Here is a 6256-nt window from a genome sequence, read left to right on the forward strand (position 1 = left end):
GCTTGGACCTTTGTTGTCGATGAAAAAGTTCAAAATATGTGAGGCAATGATCTCCACAGTGGCATTCTTGTGCTTTCCCATGACATGAACAACGCCACAAGTATGCTCTCCCACGTACTCATGGACGTGAAACCAACCTAATTCTTTAATAGCACATGCGCGCACCATCCACCGGCAAGTACGATTTACGCACCTCACCCTTAAGTATTTCTTACTACTCTTCAAAGTTGTGTAATTGAACGAATTTTTCACTGACGCCTACTTCAACAAAAGTTTTAATGTTTTCTTATGCTTGAATGTTTGTCCTAAAAGATTGGTGTCGTTCGAGAAAGAGTAGCTTCTTTGTGGTTTGAGCTTCCCGTCCTCACCGCATCCATACTCCTCTTCTTCATAATCTTCACTATTATCCCATTCATCACAACCCACGAAATCGTATTCCATTGACGTATCATCCACATTTGGGGGTGGGGGTGAGGGTGAGGGTGGGGTGATATGGAAGCTTCTTTCCGGGTCCTTTCAAAATCTTTAACTCGCAATATAGATCTGGAGTTATCAGAATCAACGCAAAGCATATATAATTTCACGAGTTTATCATTCCTTATGAACGTTGGATGGATTTTCTCCCTCCCGTTCATCAAGTAACTAATTAACACCTCACTTTGATCACAACTAAATTCACCGCTCTCCATTACACTTTTAACCATGTCAGCGTATGTACCGTTACGACGAAGGGTAATGGACGCTGTCTCCTTATATGCGGTTTTCCAAACACAACATTTAGAACTCTCCTCCCATTCACCAGAAAATATACCACCAACAACCACGTAATCTATAATAGATATAATATACCTCGATAATAGTATTCAATAGACTTGAATAGTGGTTTATACACCTAGACTTAATAGACTGAAGTCGTCTTCTTCCTAGCCGTTGGCTGTACAGTGCACGATTGACCTTTTTCTGACGACCACCGAAATAATCCGACGAATTTCAGCTTACAAATAACATAAGGAGTATTGGAATGTTGCTATTGACCCAAGAAACAATTTCAAAATGTGGGGCTGAATTTTGAGCTTTTTGTATGAAAATGAAAGAAAAATTGGAGCTAAAAATAATCGAAAAAGATTTATAACAAAGGAGATAATGTAACTTTCCGATGGATGCCAGAAAATTCGACGAAAAATAGCCGAAAAATGGTTGAAAAATTGAGGAAATGGCGCCAAAATAGGGTGGTTGCTAGTGGATTGGTTGAGAAGATTTGGAATTTTTTTTTAATTATTTATTCAATATTTATATTTTTCAAGATGGACTAAAGTGTAGTCTTAACAAAATAGGGCTGAAATGGGAAAAGGGGCTAAAGTGTAGATTTTGTAAGTTGAGTGTTAGGTTTGTATTTTATTTTTGTGGTCCCATAAAAGTGTCCATTCTTCAAATTAAAAAAAAAACTTGGTGGATAAATGTCAAAAAAGGTTTGGGAAGTGGACTTTTGCCAAACTTCTCTAGGATACTCATTATTAATGTAATTTGATTGAAATATAAAAAGTCAATTTTTGTTGGGTTAATTACTACTTGTGAAGTATAATAGCAAAGTTGAACAAAGCAAGAAGCCAAAAAACTGCTCCTCTCATTCACTCTAACAAAAAAAATGGTATCGCCAAAATGAACGACTAGTTCTCTACTATCAAAGACGAGACCAGTATCATACATCATCATATCGTCCATGATCGTCCATAGGTTCAGAAATTTTCACTTCGATCATTCATTTATTTTATTTTGTTTTTTGTTAAGTGTTTTGTGAGTGAATTGATTTTGATAATGTGAATTGATCTTTTAAGTATATGGTCTAAAGCGTTAAACATTCAGTCAAATTTCCACTTTATTCATTCATTTATTTCTTTTTTGCTTTGTTTATGCGGTCAATTAGTAAATTAATGTTTATGATTGGTGTGAATTGAATTTTTTTGGGTAGATGACAATGCGGCATCGGAAAAAAAAATTGGTGACGCCATAAAAGAAGCCAAAGGAGTTATGCTCAATTGATCAACCAGAATTTGGCCAGAGATGTCTCAATAAAAGTAGCTAAACTTTAATAAAATGTCTAAATATATATATATATATATATATATATATATATATATGTTAAGATAAAATAATAGCATATTTAAAAATAATAGCATAATAATTAAGAGTTATCTTTTTTTCTTCTTCTATATTTTTAAAAGATACATAACCTTCAAATTCAGATATTAATATGATTTTAATAAAAGTAAGGATTAGTTCTAGCTAATAAGATGTTAGTGTTTTTCTTGCAATGCATTAACTTGGATGTTGTTTTTAAAACTTTTTTTATTAATATAAAGTTTGAGTTGTTTAATTCAAAGTTCTAAAATATCTATGGTAAAAATTAGAAACCTTTTTCTTTCTTTTTTTTTTAGATAATCATTTTAAATTTCAGAATTTTCGTTATTATTTCAACTGAAGTTGAAATCATAAAATTACTATTAAAAATTTTGAAGCCTCAAACTTTTGGGGGCCTAAAATAAATGCTTTATTAGACTTACCTTTGAGCCACCCCTGAATGACGCTGAGGGCGGGGCTGATGATGGAAAATTTGATGATGCGGCTGATGGAAAAGTTGTCACACCCGTCACAGAAGGCAAGCGTGAAAAGTAGCCGTCTAAACTAGTTAGATATGAAACACATATCATCGAATAAGAGGAACGTCCTCATGTAAACAACATGGAATAAAATTTGAATCTATTTGTGGAGATTTCGTAACTATTCTAAAACTGAAAATTTTAACACAATTAATTAATTAATTATCTTTCTTTTTTTTTGGGAAACTTAAAGCATGTAGTTACAAATGGGACAACTTGTTAGTATAGTCTTTCATGGGCTACTAAAATAACCATTTGGAATAGGCTAGGTTGTTACAAATTATTGGGAAAGATGTTTAACAATCTCTGATACATACATTTGATTAATTAAGAACTGATTTCAACATGCATAGACACTTATGAGTAGGGGCCTATTAAGTACTTTCCAACTTTCAGCACTTTATGAACCATCTATTACAGGTACCCCGTGAAATATCATGAGGTGCACAAAAGTTGATCCAGACATCACGATCTTAAAAAAAGAATATTGTATATTAACCTTGCTAAGTTGTTTGTCTTCTATGGAATGTTAGTTATAATAGTTTTATGTGTATAGAAAATGCATTAGATGAACACTATCAAACTAAAATGATTTTTAATTGATTTGAAGCAAAAGACGGAAGAAGAATTGCCGGACTCATCTAAGGACCTCGGACCTCATGAAGTGAGACTGACAGAAGAGCCAGAAAAAAAGAGCAACTTTATTACTATTCAGGATCGTCTGCAATCCCCACAAAGCGTGAGCTTAGACAAGGCAGAAAAAATTGATCCTGTGAATTTTGAATTCCCACACATCTTAGGTCATAAAAACATGCTAGAAAACATATTGAAGAGGCGGGCAACAAAAAACGCCAAAGATTCTTTGGGAGGCAAGAACACGGAGAGAGGTGGAAGCGAAGAGATAATCAACTTAGTGTTTCACTTTCTCCTTTCTTTTACTTGATGTTATGGAATTCTATACTATGCATGTTCTTAAACAATATTATGAGTATCTTGGTTCCTTATCTATAGTTTGACGGGCCTTTTGTAGAATGTCAGTTCTTCTTATGTTTTTATATAATTGAGTCATTCTGTTTATTACTATTTGTTTAACTACACAATGATACTAGCTAGTTAATTGACTGGCCGCCGGCTAACAATGCTATCATATTTTGTTGTTCTCGAGAGCGACTCTAAGATTAGGTGTTTGTTGAACAATGTCACTTCGAAGCATTGAACTATTAGAAATGGTTTATATATGCGATCCGTTAAAAGTTTGGCTCGTTTATGTCATTGTTGTTACAAAACAGGCTCATTCGTGCCATTATTTTTTAACGGTGGTATTGTAAAGTAACCTTTGCTATGTGGTTCACATCACCAAATTAGACCTAGTAAAAGTATTACTCATTTTAAAAAAGACTCATTTTAAATAACATAACCATTTTTCATATTATTCTATCCTATATCAATCAAATTCAATAACCGGTTTTTTTTTTTAAAAAAGAAAGTTTGAAAATGCAATGAAATCGTTTACAAAAAAACTGAAAATACTGCTTTGTTGTGTGTGAGTGGGTGGGGGGGGTGGGGGTTGATTTCGATGAAACTGAAAACTGCAAATATTGTGATGGTTTTGCATATTGCTCGTCTCATTGATGAATTATTGTTAAATATATCAGAAGTGTATATTGTGTAATTGAAGGGATGTGCATGGCCTAATGGCTTCTACAGAGCCTGCATGTTGGAGTTTAGTCAACACGAGTTTGTTTCTATGAACAACTTGGCTTATGCCAAGGATACATTGTTCAAGGGTTGAACTTAGTTTTTGGGGATGATTTACTTTCACTTATTATGTTTACTTATTTATCTTGCCTTCTTTTTTGTTTTGAATGGCAGAATCTTCAACCCATTAATCGCTTGGTTGTGAAAAAGAAAAAAAACAACTTATTCATCAATGATAATGAACAATACGCAAAACAGTAGCAATACTTGTAGATTTCAATTTCATCCCTCCTGTATCTGCGGGTTTTTTTTATAAACGATTTTCATTGGATTTTCAAACTTTTTTTTTTTAAATTTTTTGATTATTTGATTTAATTGATATTGGATAGAGTAAAATCAAATATGGTTATACTATTTAAAATTTTTAAATGAGTAATATTTTCAGTGTGTGTAGTTTGGTGATGTGGACCTCTAATAAGAGTCCATATAGCAAAGGTGGTTTTACAAAATCACCGTTACAAAATAATGACATAAATGGGCCTATTTTGTAACAGTAATGACATAAACGAGATCAAAATTTTAACGGATGACATAGATGAACCATTTCTAATAGTTCAATGACATATTTGAGTTTTTTCCCTTAATAGTTTAATGATTGGGATTTAAAAGTGAATGGTTTTTTTTTTTTTGGTTTCCCATCCGGTGTCCGGTACCCACATTGGAGTCCAACTAATCCGGATTAGCGCCGGGTAGGGCCCCATTCGGGGGTAGCGCTCCCAACAGAGTTTTCTCCATGCCCAGGGTCGAACTCTCAACCTCTGGTTCAGGGTGGAGCAGCTCCATCCACTGCACCACAACCCATGTTGGTAAAAGTGGAGGTTAAGGATAACGAAGCTTTGATGCAATTTAAGTGAATAGATTAATTGGTTTTGCTAGGGTTATAAGTTCGACTGAATAACAGTAGAAAATTACTAAACATATTGGTCCAGAGATTTCTGTGGTAAAAAAAGATTCATGATCGGTAGAGATTAATTTGGCTAGATTATATAACATAGTGAGAATGAATCCGGCAAATAAAGAAATCATAACTTTAGGCTTCTTAATCATGATATCAACCCATTTTCTAGTTAGTTTGATTTATTGGTTATATAGTTTAAAACAAAAATCTTAATCATGAAAATCAAATAATTGTTCCAACTTATTTTCTTTGCGATACTGAACAACGAATCTTAGTTCACTGTAGAATTTGATTCCGGTCTTAAAAACCAAATTATATTTACAACAATCACTTAACCTTTTTAGGACAAGCTTTTGACTTGATTAATAAACAATAAATACCCCCCTCCCCCTCCAAAAAAAAAGTTAGCGTTTAACCATGTTTCATTGTGAAAATAGAAAAAAAAATAATTTTTACTTTCAAACTGAACAATGATATTTGAAAATGAAAGTTCTGCTTGGCAATTAAATGAATTTGAGTTATTTTTGAATTTTAATCGGTAATTGGGAGTGAAAAAGTGACAGCTTTTTTATTGTTTTTGGAATTTTAAAAATTCTCGAAACGTAAAAATATAATTTTCCAAATTTTATGACCAATCATTTCTGAAGTTCAATTCCGGAAAAAAGAGAAAAAAATTCGTTATCAAACGGGTCCTTTAATGATATTTATGCTTTTTCTTACAATAATAAATGACTTATACGGTAGAATACTCCGTATTAATGTAATCTCATTGAAATATAAAAATTCAAATATTTTTTTTTTGGTTAATTACTCTTCTGCCCAACTGTGCTTACCTGTCTAAACTCTAATATCTTTCAAAAATCCAACACTACTGAAGTATCAATAGCAAAGTTGAACAAAGCAACAAGCCAAAAAATCAAGAAGTTCCTCTCTTTCACTCAAC

This window comes from Capsicum annuum, chromosome 6, assembly GCF_002878395.1.
Source record: "Capsicum annuum cultivar UCD-10X-F1 chromosome 6, UCD10Xv1.1, whole genome shotgun sequence".
Lineage (NCBI taxonomy): Eukaryota > Viridiplantae > Streptophyta > Magnoliopsida > Solanales > Solanaceae > Capsicum > Capsicum annuum.